Here is an 18,886-nt window from a genome sequence, read left to right on the forward strand (position 1 = left end):
CAGAGGCAGAAGGGTAGCCTGGCTCCTGTCTTTCCCTCTCTTTCTAAATGCCATGGGGACTGATAGCTCAGCTCCCCCCGCCCCTTCTCTAGAGAGAGGAGCTGCAGGTGCTTTCATTTCACAGCTCTGGGAGATGCTACTTTCATGTCTTAAGAACTTCTTGCCCACTTCTCTGCTGGAGCTTGATGCTGGAAGACTCCCTAAGGGGAAGTCAAAGAACCATCCTGACCTAGCCTCTGCTGTTCTTTGTGACCATGGTACGTGCTGCTGTTCCAAGGACTCCCATCTCTTAACAATATATTGCAGCTGGAAGGCTGAAAACAAAGAAACAAAACTCGCGTTTCAAATTGAGTATGGCTTTTCAACCCCAGCAAATTGCTTTATTCACACAAACGTCTCTTAATTTACAACGCCTCTGCCATTCATACACATCAGGGTATCCACAGTGTCAAGGAACTTAAATACGTCTCATACCAACCCAAGTAAACCAAGTACAAAAAATATTTATATAAAGTTCACACACAGGTCCTAGATTACCAGCTTCTGTGCAAAACGAAAAATACAGATTTATTAACTAGTATCATGAAGTAACTTTAGTTTGGCGTCTGGGTTTAAGCCTTCCCACTCTATCTAGTTCAGTAGAGAAGATGCATTAAATATCCAACCACAGATTCCCCCTGGGAGCCACACCTTAGCGTTTAAAAACATTGAGATGGCAAACTGCAGGAAGATGGAATTTGTCACGTTGCAGTTAGAAGAGGCCACTTCCTACTGTGCTTTTCACCCTGCCTCCCCTCCCCCTCTGACTCTAAAGTGTGAAAATGCTTAGATGGGGATGGTGTAACTGCGTTGCCACTGGTTGTTTCAGGAAAACGGCAGGCTGTCACTTCACACTGCAGTCAAATGTTTACAGTGGAAGTGGGCAGCACAACATAAGCAGGCACCAATTTACGTAGATAATAGCTAGCACTGTAGTGTAGAGAACAGAACAGCCTATGCAATGATTTCCAGGAACTATGGCCAGAGGTGCCAGCAGCAGATGTATTGCTTGCAACATGGAAGGAATGGATAAATCTGAATGCCAAGTAATTTGCTTTGTTCAGCCACACAAACTAGTGTTGCCAAGCATCAGAAGAAACACAAGGTCCAGCTCCAGGGGATGGCAGCCAAGCCTCAAATCTGAACTGCTTCAATAAAAAGACCAGTGTCTCCAAGAAAGTTGGTTGGCTCCAAAGCAATATGCAGTACACAGCTTGTGGGGAATTTTAGCAGCATGGTCTAGATCCAGCAACAGATGATGTAGGGGTGGATGCTGAAGAATGGGGTAAGTGCTTGATTAGTCTTCTAGAGAAGTCACTGAAGGGCACCAACTCAACTCCAGAGGGAAAGGGAGATTGGCTTTAAAGCAACAGTAACACCAGTAGTCCCTGGGAAGGGTTTTGCCTAACATGCTTTGGCAGTGTGTTTAGAGGAAACCAGACAGAGCAGCACTATGTTCCCCACTATTATGGCCTTTGTAAATTAAACTTGATATATTTGAATTTTTTTTGCCTCCATTGCAGCTGGCTGTTCTCTTTGCAGCTGCACCCTGTCCGTGGGCAGGCTTAAACCCAGAGTAGATACTGCATAGTGAGAAGATTTACACAAATGAGGAATTTAACAAAAAAGTAACCATCTTTGTGGAAGTCTCTTATTGCTCCACAAAGGCTCTGGGAACCTCCTGATATGTTAAGGAGCTGGATCCTGAGGAGTAAAGGAAGACTAGAGAGGGACCACTGTCTAGCTGTCACTAGCCCCTCTGAACCTTAAACACAGCAGCAGGAGAACATGGGGGAAGCTAGTTTGACTCCTTCTCTAACCAGGCTATCGAGCCCATCTCAGCACCCCTCGCCTTATGGAATACAGCTGTGGTACTACAGCCACCCCAGTGTTGGTGTGATGCTGGAGGTGCAGACCTCCATTGCAGGTTGGTGCAGCTACCACATTTCAAAGTTCTCCAGAAATGTGGCTAGTTCTTTCACCCCCACTGTAAACAGAATATTTAGAAGTAAACAATTTTAATACAATCCTATAACATGGACAGGGCCATGTCATCTGTTCTAGCAAAAACCTGGCTCGTGAGAGCAAGCCTCAAAATCAGTGGAACCTCCTTGGTAGCAGCCCTCAACTCTCCCCCCTCTGGTTAGGCTTAGACCTCATAACAGCTAGAGTTGTCCCTCCAGTGTCAGTTTTTAAGTTCAGTATCAAGCGTGGTCAGTCAGAAATCAGGAGACACTCTTGTATGAATATGAGCTGCAGAGACCAGGCAGTCCTGAGCCTCCGGCTTAGCTCCCCTTTCCCAGAAGCTGGAATTACCCCAGCTGTAAAGCCTAATGCCAAAAAATGTATACGATGGGTGAGATGTTTCAGCCAGCAGCAGTAAGGTGGAGGAGCTGGGCAGATACTTGATGTCAAGCAAGAGGAAAGAGATGCCGCTCCCCAGAAAGCTTGATGTCCTTGCAGGTTAGAGCTAATCCCTCTTTTGATGCTGTTGCCCTAGGATGAGTTTGGGCAGGGCCCAGAGGTGAGGTGTGTTGATTCACCATGACCTGTAACCAGTATGGCTTTCTCATTATTCTAGTGATCTTAGAGCACTCAGCAGTAAAGCCGCCATGGGCAGGAAACCAAAGGAGAGAAGCATATTTAGACTGACCAGAAACTAAAGGGGAAATGACCCAAGTGGCCAAAGGCTAGCAGCCCCCGAACTCTTCCTGGAAGTGTTTTCTAAATCCTATAAGGCACTACGGTCTATCTAGTTAACAACAAGCTGTTTTAAAAGATATCTGCAATACAAAAGGTGAAGTGAAAATGTGAGAGCTGAAGTCGTGGCAGGGCTGAGGGTGACTTTACACTAACCAGGTGGCTAGCCGCACGCTCTGCCTGCAGTGCATATAAGTCGGGGAGTAGTCATGTCTTCACTGAAGTTTCCAGAGAGAGGGAAAGGGGGCACTCAGATATCCAACGAAAAGGATTCCTTAGTACCTCCTCTGCAGGTGAAGACCTGAAGCAAGTGGCACTGTGTCTGTTTGAAATCTGCCTCCCCACCACATGCAGCAGTGCTGGAGAGAGCGCACAGCCTCTGAGGGAGTAGCAAAACTGGAAGTCTCTGGTGGGTGATGGCTTCAGTATCGCTGGAGGTGGTAAGTAGGCTGAATAGAAAGTTCTGAGACAAGCATGAGCTAAGTCAAAGCAGCTCTCCTAGGAGTCTGCCTGGAAGTTGCCTTCGGTGCCATAACATTCCCCTGGGACTTCCTCCTGGCGGGGAAGGCATGTGTGAGCATACACAGTAAGAGCAGGTCCGTTCTAGCCATGGGTGTAGCTATAGCAGCCAACAGCTGCAAAGGCTGTACTGAGTAGCCCTGCTATTAGAGCCTGGAGTCTGCTGTCAGTTGTCCCATCCATGCACAGCTAGCATGAGTTAAGTGCCCAAAGACAGTGTTGAAGTACAAGCTTGAGACTCTCATCCTAAGACAGGTGTAGTTAATAGTCTTGGACTTTGGGGAAAGTCCAAGAAGTGCAGGAAGCAGCTGGCTGCCTGATGTCGACCGCCACATGGAAGAGCAGTTCTCTTGTGAACAAGAGTGCAGGAATATTGGGTTGCTTCTAGAGAACATGGGTCAGGAAAACAGCAAGGGGGATGGAAAAACAATGGGCAGAACAGCACGAAAGCCTGTGTTATGTTTCAATGCACCCTGTGACTGATGAGGGGCTTCAAGTAGTGAGAAAATCCACTCCTTCGTTACTCCAGAGGGGTGGGGCAGCTTAGATGCTGCTACAACAGCCCCCTGCTAAACTGGGAATCAAACGTAGACTAAGGAAAGTGAATGGAGGAGTTACAAAGCCAGACAGTCCTCTGTGGTTGATAACCAAACCCAAACGTCCTAACCTCAAATAACCATCTTGGGAAGAAGTGAGGGTACTGAAGGTCTGGCTGTGGCTCTCCACAGCACAGAGAAGCATCTCATTGGGGGTGCAGGAAAGAGTACTGGGTCCTAATCCTGGGCTTGTGCTATGCTGGTTACTATATCTGTGTGAAACCTTCAAAACACAAGGTGTTCAGTCAGCTGGGGGAGCACATATGTACAACTATATGCTACTGCTCCGCTATTCCCCTAACGCACAGCACAACCTTCCTGGTGAGGTGGCACCCAAATCTTCTCTGGTCACTGCATTCAAGCTCAGCAGAGCTGTCAAGGCATACAGGTTTAAAAAAAAACAAACCACCAACTAGACACCATCCTTAATCTAGCCCTAATGGAGTTATTGCATTCTCATTCACTTTCAGGGGATGGTGTAGCATACTGAGTAGACAGACAAGTAGCAAGTGGGTGCACAAAAATGTCAATGAAGAGAATTAAGACCGACATATCTGCACAGCCAGCAGGCATGTTAGTACGGTACAGATCCTGTATGATTAGGTCAGCAGGGCCCTTCTCTAACTGTGAAGCCAGTCACATCCTACCAGAGCGACAGTGGAATACGTAGGTAACTGGGTGAGGGAGATTTAGTCTGGAAGCACAACTAGTGGCTTCTAGACCAGTATCCCAGCAGGGGTTTGTTTGGGAAGCCATTTCTAGCATGTTTAAGAAATCACAAGGTAACAAGGGTGCTGTGCTTTACACTGAGCAAGGTCTAAAGCACTACTGAAGCCATCACACAGAGTCAGTCCCAGAATGTCAGAGCAGCTCCAAATGCAGGCCAGGAAACTAAGTATTAACTGTTCAGCTTGAGCTTCCCACCTCCTTTCCCCTACATCCCACTGATGCGTAATCTGAAGTGCCCAAGCTCGGCCAGCATTCTCTTTGCCCTTTGTAGACCACAGTTATCGTGCAAAGGGCAAACAGTCTTCTGCAGGAGCCTTGAAACCACACAGTGAGTGACTAGCTGTCAGGGCCCCCTACCTCCAATACTGCCAAGTCCTTCACGGCTGAAGTTTGACACAAGTGACTTCAGATCTTTCAGCTACTTTCTTCTTTTGTCATATACATCCACCCTACAGTTCAGTGGGTCACCTGAAAATCTGTCCCATCCACTCCACAAGCCCATTACAGAATTAGGCTCTCAGTTGCCAAAATCCACAGATGACTTTTTTATTTGGGTGGGGGGACGACGAGGATCTTTCCACTACAGCACTGATCTTGCATAATCAATTTCTTTTCCGTCTCGTTATTTTTGCTATGCTACTCTAATGTCACTTGCGTTATAGCCTGGGCAGCACCTGCCTGTTAAGGAGCCATCAGGTTCTGAGTCACATGACTGTTTGTTTCCAACATGGGGCTTCAAAGACCTTGCTTTCTACAATCTCCCAACTACAGAGCAAGCCCAGTGAGCTTCTCTCCCCTAGATAAAGGATATTAACTTTAAAAAACAAACTTGGGCACATCCTGACTTTGAGCCTTGGTACTTGGCAGCAGTTGAGGGAATGCTTTGCAGGGCTTCTAACTGCCATCAGTGGTGGTAAAAAGCCAGGGGTCTTTCCCAGAAGAACCTGTAGCATTCTAGTCGAATAACAAGGCTGAAACGGTGGAGGAAAGAGGTGGGGATGTGGGGGAAGAGAAACATGTTCTTGACCGCATTCAATAGTCTTGTAACCAAATGGGCTGCAAAGATTCGGCTCTTCAGAAATCTCACGTGACCAAAAAACCCAAAACAAAGGGAAAACTTCCCATTGCCAGAGATCTTGTTGTCAAGTGATCTTCAAACCATCTGCTTCCCTCTGTGCATGTAAGTGATGGAGATTGTAGGTCCCTGGTAAATAAACCTAGAAACAAAAATAATAAAGAGAGATCAGATATTGCCATTGTTTCACACATCGGTCTAGGGGCTGTACCTGGAAAAATGTAATGTCCTGAAAGCCTCTCCATGGGCTGGTCAAAATGGCTACCCCTGACACAGTGAGAGACATCGGACCTTTCAAATCCTCTCCTTCTGCTCACCTTGCTTTCCCGCCTCCCTGCATTTCACTTGCACCATTACCACCTGCCAGTTGCTGATGGATAAGAATTGGGGATTAAGGCTTCACACCGATTGGAATCCGCCATTCCAATTTGCTTTCATCTACTATAATGCAATGGCTTCTAGTGGCATAAAACAGTAGTTGCTTAAAAACAAACAAACAAAAAAACAGATAAATTCAACTGGGAAAGGAAAAGTAAGATGGTAATAGAGTGAATGGATTCTGAGATCAGATACTTGGTAACTGGACATGAGTGGAACTGACTGTAGATAGATACCACTGCAGAGAGATTTAAGTACTTGTTTCCAGTCCTGATTAATCTAAAATATTGGTCTTTGAAACTCACACATCCCTCAGCCTAGCCATGTTGTCACTGATCCAGGACTGGCTATAGCAGCTCTGGACCTCAGAATGTTGTTTTTCTTCTCCAAAACAAATTCACAGGTAATCCAATGTATTAATCTTGGCCACATGCTATTTATACGTGCCCAAACTGTGTTGAGTCTCTGAGCTCAGTCACTTAACCATGCATAACACCACACTATATTTAAGTACTGTAGCTACATCCTAAAAGGGGTCTGCCATGGTGTGCTAGATGAGTATCTATTAAGACATGAAAGCACTTTTTCCAGAGGCTCCATATGATGTGTTCATGAGCATGCCCGTTTAAAAACCACTTTCAACTGTCTGTCTGCATGCCCGACTAAAGGAGGAACAGTGTGGCTGTCACACGCAGGTATGACCGTCTTCAATTCACTAACAGTGAGAAAGCATCTGAGGCTTCTCAAGTTGTTTTGCTGGAGGCAATTAAAGAAATCCTCCTTGCTGTACACACAGTGAGAAACTCAAGAGGAGCAGAGACTGTTTCTTATTGGCTGTGAATGTTAACTCTCAGGGATGTTAGATTCCATCTCTGCGTGCTAATTGCTATGGTCTGCTAGTTAGCTCATTCATGCGACTTATAGAACAGACGGGGAGTCAATTTCGAAGGGCCTAGACTGGCAACACAAGAATGTTCCTATGCCTTCGTTCCATGTTTGACTTGTAACTAATCGCTAGACGTCACGCACTTTGTTGCACACACCTGTCTAGTCCTCCCACAAGCTGATGTCTGCACTAACCAGATGCCAAGTGCATTCCCTGACATTCTGAAATTGATTGGAGGTGGTGTTCAAAAGTTATCATGTTACATCCCAACAGAGAGATGCTGTCATGTTGAGTGTAGGATCTCACTTTGCTGGGCCAGTAATAATACTAGAGGCTGGCCCTCTTTACTGCTGGTGTAGCTAGGGTTCCCAGCCCTCCAGGACTGTCCTGGGGTATCCAGAAATTAAAGATGGTCACGTGATATCTCCGGAAATACATCCAACCAAAACTGGCAACCCTAATTGTAGATCAAGCTCACTGCATGTATTGGAAGCTCCTGGCATCCCTTCATTCTGCACCACTCTCTGAAATCTTGGAACTGATCTGATGCAGTGTTCAAAAGTTATACGGACAAGCGGAAAAATGCCTTGCTTTTGTTTGGCCAATCCCATCAAGCTACATTTCTCTAATACAAACTCTGAGCCAGGGTACGGTGGCAGTGAAGTAAATGGGAGTTTCACTGTCAACCTCAATGGGGACAGAATGTGCCCCATCAGAAGTGTCACCATCCTACAACCTTGGTATCCCAGGAGAGCCAACAAGTCCTTCCCCCTCCAATGAATGAAATCAGTTTCCCACTAAAACAGTGCTGCTGACTTAGCAGCGACAGAATTAACCTGTTGAGGAAAGATGGTTATGCCCCAGAAAATCACTGAAATCCCTTTGTGTACTAAAATCTTGTTAAAGAATAAACTTCTTAAAGGAAGAAACCTCCTCTCCTGGTGCTTGAAGCAGAGTGGATTGAATTTAAATCACTCAATTATAAGCATGATTTAAATCGGCAAGCAGGAAGCCTTGATTTAAATGAATTTTAACTAAAAAATACAAATGTAAAACACTATTATCTTCCTAAAGAAAACTTGATTCTCACTGATTGGTAACCATTAAAACATGTTGACTTGCAACTAAATATAGTCTTTACACTACATTTGGTATTTTTCTGCTTACCAGGACAACACATTGTATCTACACACATTTATTTAAGCAGTCATATAGCTTAACATACATTTATTCAGATTCTTAATTTTTACTTTTTTATTATGTTAAAATTCTGAATGATACTTATTACAAGTTCAAAAAATATCTAGTAAATTAGTGTCAAGCTCTATTTGGATGGAAATTGGAATTTAATAAATGTGCAGAAATGGTTTTTTTATTTTTTTTTTAATTAAACAAAACTATCTCAAACATGCTGGGGGGGGTATCAAAACATATTTTGCATTTAAAACCAACTAATCTGTTAAACAAAGGAAGTATTATATGTAGTTTGTGAACTGAAGTGATTGTTTCTGGTCATCACGTCTTTCAGGATTTTAGAACTAGTAGATCTTATGCTCTCACACCTAGTTTTTAATCATTGATTGGAAGAGGAAAAAAGCCTTCCTGCTTTTTTCAATTCCCCATTGGTTTCTTAACTTTGAAAGAACTAGTCATTGAACTAACTTAGTTGAATAAACTGAAATGAAGCAAATATTGTCTGTTGCTGTCGAAGAGGTTACTACTGACAAAAACTGGTTTAGCACTTTAAGCAGCTGGAACCAGAGTTTGTTGGCCAGTGACCTTCCAGAAGTTCAGTGCTGACTTTCTTTAAAATTTTGGCAGAAAATATGTACAGCTTGAATTTTTTTATTTTAATAGATTAGGGTAAATTTAGGCCTTAATGTAGGTTGTCTAATTTTAATAGGTTGATTTTTAAAAAAATGTATTTATTTAAATAAATCAGTTTAATCTATTTTTATCTACCTTGGCTTGAAGTAGTGAAATGGGAATATATGTATTAACTGTGCTTTCTAGGAGAGTATAGATGAGAAATGCTAGTCAGAACAGTGTGCTAGTGCAGGGGTCGGCACCCTTTCAGAAATGATGGGCTGAGTCTTCATTTATTCACTCTAATTTCAGGTTTTGCGTGCCGGTCATACATTTTAACGTTTTTAGACGGTATCTTTCTGTAAGTCTATAATATAGAACTAAACTACTGTATGTAAAGTAAATAAGGTTTTTAGACTGTTTAAGCAGCTTCATTTAAAATTAAATTAAAATACAGAGCCCCTGGACCAGTGGCCAGGACCCGGGCAGTGTGAGTGCCACTGAAAATCAGCTGGCGTGCTGCCTTCGGCACCCGTGCCATAGGTTGCCTACCCCTGTGCTAGTGGATTGACCAGACAAACTTTCACTACAAAGACAAAGCATTCTTCCATGGGCAAAGGCACTTGGAACATCAGGAGCATTTTTCTTAAAGGAAATTACACAGGAAAATTTCTAGAATGTTTCTCTTATGCTGCAACCTCATAAGCAGGGTAATGTGGCTCTTCTGCTCCAATTTTACTGGAACCAGAGCATCTCCAGAAGAGATCCGCATTTGAGAGATTTCCCCAAGTTCAAAGTTTCCCAAAATAACTTTTGACAAAAGGAGAGATGAAATGATGCACGCTGTTTCGAGGGGGTAAGTGCAAGAGTTTTTAATCCCTCTACTGATGACACTTATAGTCTTAAGTAGCTAAAAATGTTCACATGGGCATCAACAGCTTATCAATTACTCCACTGAGACCTGGTGCGTGTTGGGAGTTCTTGTACACAGTGCCCAGCATAGGAGGGCACCTATGGCCCAGGTCACACTGAAGAGAACCGGAGCTGGCATGGGGGCAGTCCTGCAAAGGGTATCAGTCAGTTATTTTTGGTAGCATAGTGTTCTTACTAATATGGGGGAGGCAGAGATTAACCTGCAGATTCTCACATTATCTCCCCTGCATGGGATGAAAGGGCACAGAAGAGGTAGGGGAGGGACTTAATCACTACCTTAGTTTGCTAGATTCTACATCATGCTGCTTACAAAGCAACCTAATTTCCTTCTCTGACAGGGTTACTGGACTAGGGAAGAGGCCAGAGGCAGTAGATGTAATATAGAATGATTTTAATAAGGCCTTTGACACAGTCCCACAGGGCATTCTCAGAAGCAGCCTAGGGATATATGGTCTAAAGGAAATGACTATAAGGTGGGTGCGGAACTCGTTGAAAGGCTGTACTCAAAGAGTCGTTATCAAGGGCTTGCTCTCACACTGGGAAGGTGCATCTAATGGGTCCTTGAAAGGTCTGGCCTGAGTCTGGTACTAGTCAGTATTTTCATTACTGACTTGAATAACAGAGTGGAGAGGATGCTTATAAAATCTGCAGATGACACCAAGATGGGAGGCGCTGCAAACACTCTAGAGGACAGGATTAGAATCAAAATAACCATGACACATTAAAGAATTGGTCTGAAATCAACAAGATGAAATTCAGTAAAGATAAGTGCAAAAACCTTCACTTAGGAAGGAAAAATCAAATGCACAACTACAAAATGGGGAATAACTGGCTAAGAAGTAGTACTGCTGAAAAGGATCTGGGTTTACAATGGATCACAAATTATGAGTCTACAACGTGAAGTTTTGAAAAAGGCTAATATCATGCTGGGGTTTATTAACAAGAGTGTCGTAAGTAAGACACTTGAGGTGTCCTGCTCTACTCAGCAGTGATGGGGCCTCAGTTGGAGCAATGTGTTCAATTCTGGACACCCCTTTTTAGGAAAGATAAACAGAAGGGAGCCCAGAGGAGAGTTACAATAATGATAAAAGATTTAGAAAACCTGACCTATGAGGAAGGGTTAAAAAAACTGGGCACATTTAGTTTTGAGAAAAGACAACTGAAGGGGGACCTGATATGTCTTCAACTACTATGGGTCCTTAGAAGCATTAGGGCAGTTAAGCCCTGGAATAGGTTTCCAGGGGAGGCTGTGGAATCCCCATCAGTGGAAGTTTTTAAGAACAGGCTGGATAAACACCTGTCACAGCTGGTCCAGGCTTACTTCATCCTGCGTCCCCCACAGCAGGCTGGCCTTGATGACCTTGTGAGCTCCCTTCCAGCCCTACATTTCTGTGATCCTTTATGGAATTTCCCCCAAACCATCCCCAGGCCCAAGCACATGAAGGGGGTTGGTGAAGTTTAACAATGGCTAAAGACTAATGAATCCAGCTCAGGTTGATAGTGAGCAAGAGTCGTTATTGGCTAGTAGACGTTTGGAACCTGTGTGAAATGAGTGTGGTTTTTTCAGGCCAGTTTCCAGGAGACAAGCATCCAATCACAAAAGCAACGTGGCATTAATTGTAGTCATGTTGATCAGGGAAGAGATGGGATGAGCCATCCTTTCACCCCTCAAAAGGCCCCTCCAGATCAGGGTTGAGATCTTTTTGTTTAGCAATCTGGAGCTTGGTCCATTCTGAGGATATGGAAAAAATTTTTCTCCAAGACTGTCGGTCTAGCACTTTAAAACTGAGCTTACAAATGAAAGATAAAACAGAAGACTGCTCTTCTCCAGCCTGCAAGTTATTTGTGGGACTTAGTTCAAATGTATTAGGGATGTTTAAGTTAATAATTTTAAATTAATGGCTTTCCTTTGCTGTTATATTTTAATACCAGATAGGACTGGACTATAGCCAACAGCTCAGCAATGAATTCACCACTGAGATAGCTTGTATAGGCTCCCACCCTGAGGATAGATGGGCAGTGGGACCAGCTGTGGAGAATTATTGAATTCCTTAGGAAAGAGGAAGAGCAGAAAGTAAGGGAACCAGCAGCTCTAGTAGACAGCTGAAGGCAAAGCAGAGGCTGTGTGCTCTTGGGGCCATACTGAACCAAGACACGTGAAGTGAGCTAAGGAGGAATTTCTTATTTGGCCCTTAAAGGGATAAGGGTTTTGGGTTGGTTGCTTGCTTCCTTGCCTAGGTGTTTGTAATCCTGACATACAAGGTGTTTGCTAATCCTGCTCTGACTGGCCTATTCTAACGCACTCCCCCAACTGTACAAATCCTACAGATCCCTCTTGAGGGAATGGAAGGTAGATGAGAGGAGTAAAGAAAAACCAGCAGCCTCCCATTGTCTGGCCACAACCCCGATCCCTCTGAAAGGGTGCGCCCTGAAGGTCAAGAAGCTGGCGAAAGAGCGTTGAGGGGAAACCAATTGCATTGTGGCTGGACCTTCAGCTCTGGAGTTAGTACTAGCTGGTTTGCTTTCAGAAGCCTCGTCTACAGGTTTAGCTACGTTGCTGAGGGGTGTGAAAAATTCACCCTGAGATACATAGTTAAGCCAGCTTAAGCACTCGCATAGACATCTGTAGGTCAACAGAGGAATTTTTCCATCTACCTAGCTACTGCTTCGCAAGGGGGTGGAAATACTATGGTGACAGAAAAACCCCTTCTGTTGCTGTAGTAAGTGTGCGCACTACAGTGGTGAAGCTGCTGAAGTGTAGCTGTACTGTACCAGTCTCCTGGCCTCAAAGACAAAGACAGTCATTAAACTGCTTCTTTCCTAAAGAGACAGTGGGGACACCATCCTTGCCTCTACTCCTCTTTCTTCCTCTCCAACTCAGTTTGTGGTTGAGGACTAGCACACCACCTTTATTAAGAGACTGGAAGTGTCTAGAGATCTCAGCTACTAGAATGTCAGTCACTACTAAGTGTCCTCATTTCTGCTGCAGAGTATGCAAGGGTACCACAGGAGACCCAAAGACTGTGCTGGTCACTGAAGAGGCATCAAGACCTAAGCAATGTATTTTCGAACATGAGGAGACAGATGAGAACAGACATTTTGTTTTAAAGCAAGCAGATTGCTAAGCTTGTTTGTGAGATCCCTCCCCCTCCCTTCCCATGCGTCTGGCCCTCAAGAGGCATTTCTCCAGCGGGGGTGTGTTGGGTTAGTCCGCTTCAGCACCTAGTTCAGTAAACTGTGCTCATTAGGACTGAGGCCCATTGGAACTCTCAATTAGCTGAAGGAAACCCGGAGCAGAACACAGCTGTTAGAGTACATAGTAATTAGCAACTACCTCTTAGGCCTTAATTTCTTTACCAACTCTCTGAGAGTGCCTCTGAAACTAGATCCACAAAGCTACAATTAACCTCTAAAGAGAATGGGGTTCAGGTGTGACTGCTGTAATTAGAGGATCAGAGACCAGACAGGGGCTACTGCTCTTACAGAAAGGACTACAGTAAGGTCGGGAGAATTTCTGGCTGAGAGATGCTGGTTAGTGAATAGAAACCAGATTTCTATGTCAAGAGTTGCAAATTGGGATAAACAAAAAGCGTATGAAGAAAGACGCAAGAGAAGTATTGCAGGAGTTCTCCATGGATGGACACACGGAAATGGTATCCCAGACCATACTTGGCACAAGACAGAGGGACTGAGGAGCAGCAAATCAGAAAGGAGATTGAATGTGTCTCTTAGCGACTTTGCATAGTAGCAGGAGAAAAACTGCCACCTCACTTAATCATAATGTGATCTGGTGAACAGGCAACTAGTCACCAGAAAATGGTAAAGACACTCAACGGATAAACTCCAGGGGAGAAGTGAACCTCTCTACTCGTTTCTCAGAATTAAGATGGTAGTTGTGATTGATCTCTGAACAAAACTATTGCCAAGCTTAAAATGAACACAGGTTTTGTCAAAGTTAGGCCTCAAACTTCCGCTTTGCAGAGGTGAAAAGGGCAAGATTTGCAGACATAAGCTAAGACTTGTGGTCAAAACACACGCAACCAGATAACACATTATGCTAACTCCTATAAAGTGAGATAAGTTGTGACCCCAGGCACAGCTTGTCTAACCCACATTTAAAACAACTGGCTACAAGGATATAAGTAAGCATAAATTATACAGCCCAAATGACAACGCTAACCACATTAAAGATTTGGCTGACCCTAATTGGTTGGCCTGTTTTAAGACATGGCTGACAGATCAGATAAAAAGTACAAAGGTATGGGACCGTGTGTGTGTCTGTCATAAGGGAAACCTGACCCACCCCTCTGAACTGAAGGGACATGCACTTTGACACTTTATACCTGGACAGTGTGGAAAACGGCCGACTGAAGGGTAACGTATTTTCGGACGAATGCAGGGTAAGTTTATGGAGTAAAGAAGTGTGGTTGCTCAAGCTGAATTGATCAAGTTGTATCGATACTATAGTGTTGTTAATAGCAGTCAGTAGCTGATGAATAATAACTTTACATGTACTTGCCTTCAGTATAACTTTCCATTTATATTCATCCTTATTCAGTGTTGGTCTTTTTTCTTGCTTTTCTTATTTTGTCTGTGTTGCCTTTATAGTCAAAAGTCATTAAAAACCTTTTCTGAGGAATAATCAGTAGTTTTAATTTTTCTTATATGGGCACTACTCAACCTCATTGCATCTGTGTTGGGTGGTGGGAAGAAGTGATCACCCAGGGCCCAGTTAAGGTCCTGATGCGTATTGCCCTCTTCCTTCATCTCCGCAGTAGTTAGAGGCTGAAAGAAGAGGTAGTGCAAGGAGTGGGCTAGTCTGCTGGAATAAGTCAGTTTCAGAGAAAGACAACCTCTGCTGGGCACTGAAATCCCATCAAACCATTACCTGCCCCCTACTCCACACACTCCAGCCTGAGAAGTATTCTCTACAGTCAGACCACTCTTCACATTCATTTGTAATGTTAACAAAAGCCAGAGCAGCTCCGCCACTGGCTCATTCCCTTACCGAGCCCCTTTCACCGCTGTGCTAGTCAAAGGCTAGAAGCTACACCTCAGCTCCAGTATAAGCCCTCCTGATGAGAGTAGAATGCGATCTCTGCTACTGCTATGGCTGAACACCACCTTTTTAAAAGCAGACTCTCAGAGCTGTGAAATCCACAGATTTACATTGCTTGCCTTGAAATTTGCTGTGCCTCAGAAGGCTTCAGATAGGCTTAGTGGTCCGAATTTGGGGGTCATTTAAATGAAGGGTCCCTAAGATACTCAACCCCCCTTCCATTTTATTGCGCTCCGTTGCTCATCTAGTGCATGGCACCCCCTGACCCTTTCAGGAGGCGCTACTGGAAAAGTTATTGATCTGAGATCTCCACAATGACATATGCCAAAAACAACAAGCCAACGAGACTAGGACCAGATGGTTTCCAGGCAGCTTGCTGTTACCGTGCCTGTGTGGCTGAAGGGGACGTGCTGTGGACAATGAACCTGAGACATCCATGCATGCTGTAAGTGTGAACCTTCCCCTGGCAGAAGTCTGTGAATGATCAGTGGGCATGGTTCTATCATCTACCTGTTAAGGGGGTTTAATATTGTGTGCAATGCGTCTTGAGTAGTTCAGCTAATTTAGAAGGGCCTCTAACTACTTTCTGAAAGATTAATTACATGTGTTCTATGCGGCTGTGAGAATGATTGCTGGACCTGTGGCTGCTCTTCCACCTGCAGCATTATTAAAGGAGAGTGCTAGCACTGATTAAGGAGGATGAAACAATGATCCCGTAGTTACCCAAACTCACTCAGCACCTAACCTTTTCCAAGTCAAACTTCCTTAAGTGTCCGTGTTTCTGCCTCTGAGGACACGCACAGATGCCTCCCCCTAGGTGACTAGACACCTATTTCCTGCCTAAGTCCCAGAGTGATGAATGAATTACAAGACAACAGGCATTCGACTGCCTAAGTCACGTGCTCAAGGCCATCTACCAGAGTAGGTCCCCTTCGAAATCTGTCTGGATGAGGAGATGGTGGTGAGAGTGAGGCTCACTTCAGAAAGAACAAGAGTTTCCCACCTCTCGGGAGAGTTTGCTAGCCCTTGAGCTATGGGATATTCTGCTGTGGGGTTCCCCCAGTCTCTCCCATAGAAGCTATTGCACTCTGGGTAGATAATGAGAGTGGTTAGAGCAAGGGGACTGGGCCCAGGATTCCCCACCTCTCATGTGGGTGCCCTAACCCCTGGACTAGAGAGAGAGAGAATGGGAATGGCTGTCTCTGGACTATGATAGTCACTGGGCCAGAGAGAGGGAATAACTGCAGTCCAGTAATTAGGATGCCCACCTGGGAGGCGGGAAGCCCTGGGCTCAGTCATCCTGGGTGCTGAAACAGTGCAAGCAAGGGTGGGATGGAAAGGAGGGAGGGTCAGAACTATGTGGGGGGACTCCACATGACCTCTCCCCCCCATAAAACCCTCCAATTATAGGTACTTGCATGGCCCCCATTACTGTAGACCCTCAGTACTCCTCGGGCCAGTGTTGTTCTCAGTTTTACAGATGGAGAACTGAAAGCCATACAGGAAGTCCATTGCAGAGCAGGGAATTAAATCCAGGTCTCCCACGTCCCAGCTGCCTCCTCTATGGCCCTCCTCCAATTTCTGTCCTTCCCTTCAAAAGATGTCCCCATTAACTCCATGCTTTCCCCAGCTCCTCTACCTGGGGGTCCCGTGTTGATGCCCGCCTCTCCATGGGGACGACAGTGCTGGACAGGCAGACACTGCAGATGATACAGAGGCAGTGAAGGTACCAACGCCCAGCCAGTGCATTCTGTGGCCAGGCTAATATTAGCTGAGAAGCCTGAGGCAGTGCAGGGAGAAGAGCTGGGTGTTGAGAAACTTTTTTAAAAAGAACAATTAAATGACTAAGAGTTTAAGCCAGGGTTCAGGTTACCCCGTGGTGCCTCATGCCCTTCCCTAATGTGGAGAGGGGCTACACGAAGACCTCTGAAAACCAGGATATACAGTTAAGATAAACAGCATTGCAACCTTAACTCTGCCCCTCTGGAGCTGGCAACAGCCACTGGAAGTTATCTGCATGGACTTCTGCTGCATTCACTGTGCTATAGCCCTACTGAATGGTGGAGGGATTGCTAGAGCAGCGTGACAGAGCTGTGATTGTGACAGGGTGATGTAGGGAGTCTGAGGCCCTCTCCCTCCTCACCACGTGTGAGCCAAGGACAGAAGTGTCCGAGTATCTTTAGGGATGCAATGTCTCATTTCAGTGCTGCACAGGGTCTTCTTGCCACGGTGATTGTCAGCAGTGAGGTGGGACAGGAGTGAACTGTGGGTTTAAATGATTGTCAAGTGAAAGCATAACGCTGGATGGAATGCTGTCTGTGAGGGCGAAGGGCTTGTAAAATGTGGTTCTTGCTGTGGAGCAGGCACAGTGAGTGTGGTGTAGGCAGCTCTTGTCTAGTACATCTCAGCTAAACACAAGTTTTACTGTAGCACAGGGAAGGTGTTAGACTTAGTCCTATAGTGCTCACGTAGCCTATTCCCTGTGTGTTCTACACTAGCTGCAACGGCAGGGCACCAGCAGGAGTGTTATGGGAATATTACGGCATCACTCGGGGCAAGGGTCAGAGTGTAGTGGGTGGTTTTTAGCTCTATATTTCCTGAGGGTTAAGTATAGCCACTCTCCCCCTTCTGGAAGGGCTCAGGGCACTACCTGGCAACCTGAAACTGTCTGGACATGTGGGAGTTGTGTAATACCCAGTGCTGGCAGCTCTGTACAGCCCTCTGACCCCAATACAACTGTTCTAAAATAACTTTCCGTTCGCAAAGAGGAACAGCTCTTGAAGTTTCAGGAGAACATTAATCAGGATGTTTATAGCTTCTGGAAGGTAGTTATGCAAGATCACTCTAAGGGGATCAAAGTCTCAGCTATCAGCACAGGAGAGATGTTGCCTTTACTCATCTTATGATCTGCTTATTTCTATAGCTAGGTTACTAGAACCACTGTGATGAGAAAAACCAAAATTGATGAGATCTTACTTGTGTGTGCTCGTCCCCCCACTACCACTCACGTGAGCAGAGTAAGATCTCTAGACAACTCATCTCCACCAGAGTGCCCTAGGTTCCTGGCTGTATAAATAGTTAACTATGTCCAATACTAAACTGATGTCCAAATATAAACCACTTGCCTAACCTGTAACCATAAGGGGTGGTTTGCTGCCACAATTAACACCGGGCGAGGGAAACCTGCCGCATCCATATGCCACAGTGGCCACAACATTAGAACGCAGTGCACAGCTGGGAAAAGGGGGAACTGATGCCACTGTCTGATCAAGCAGTACATTCGTTCACCGGAACACAACAGGATGATAACTGCAGAGTGAACAAGGAAGGAAATCCTGTGTGTCTCTAGCCACAAAGGAACTGGCTGGGCTGCTTCTGCCCCTTCAGTGTTGCTCTGCACCAAGGAACATGGCAAAATTACAAGGGCAGAATCAGACCCACAAGATGGAATCTACATTAATGCTGATGGTTACTTACAAGTAATATTATCCAACCACTTCCATGCTTACAATCAGCCTCCCCCCTTGAGTCATGGAGAGGTTAAGTACTTGCTAATGTGTAATGCAGGTGCAGTAACAATGCTAAACACCTACAGGAATCAAGGGATTAACCTGAGGTCACCCACCAGGATCAAACAGCTCAGTTTCTGGTTGTACTAGAATGACTTCTGTATCACATACCTTGAAAGGGAAAGGTTGTATAAAGTGTGCATACGATCTTAGCTCACAGCGACAGCACCCTCTAGAAGCAGGGGTCCTGTGAAAGTCTTACCCCCTGTGTCTACTCAAATGAGGAGGAGAAAAAATATTCCTTTTATGTCAGTAAAAGATGAACACAAACACTGCAGGGAATGCCTGCTACTCTTACAGAGTAAGTCTCAGGGTATGTGGAGTCAGGAGCAACAACTGGGACAGTCTGAGTAACCACATGGGACAGACAGCTCTGGGATACTCAGCCAGGCTGGTAAAACCAGTAGGAAGATCACCTTCACTGTCTCCAGCTCATTGGTTCTGGCTAGCTTCAGCAGAACAGCAGGTAACCATAAATACTGGTTAAATATAAAATCTGCTGCATGGCAGATATGCAGTGTCTGTAGCATAAGCGCAGAGACATGAGCCCCCTTGGACCTTGAGAAGCCAGAAGTGGCCAGTGCAATACCAAGAATG

At 45.1% G+C, this 18,886-nt stretch overlaps 1 protein-coding gene across 2 annotated transcripts in view; it reads right to left on the minus strand.

Moving 5' to 3' along the window:
• Positions 1–340: 340 nt before the first annotated feature.
• STK35 (serine/threonine kinase 35) overlaps positions 341–18,886 on the minus strand; it is a 35,829-nt gene continuing 17,283 nt past the window's right edge. For both annotated transcript variants that reach the window (XM_050918367.1, XM_050918368.1), the window contains one exon: positions 341–5,800. The gene's annotated coding sequence lies outside the window, so the exon portion shown is untranslated. The remainder of the gene's footprint in view (positions 5,801–18,886) is intronic.

Source organism: Gopherus flavomarginatus, chromosome 11 (assembly GCF_025201925.1).
Source record: "Gopherus flavomarginatus isolate rGopFla2 chromosome 11, rGopFla2.mat.asm, whole genome shotgun sequence".
Lineage (NCBI taxonomy): Eukaryota > Metazoa > Chordata > Testudines > Testudinidae > Gopherus > Gopherus flavomarginatus.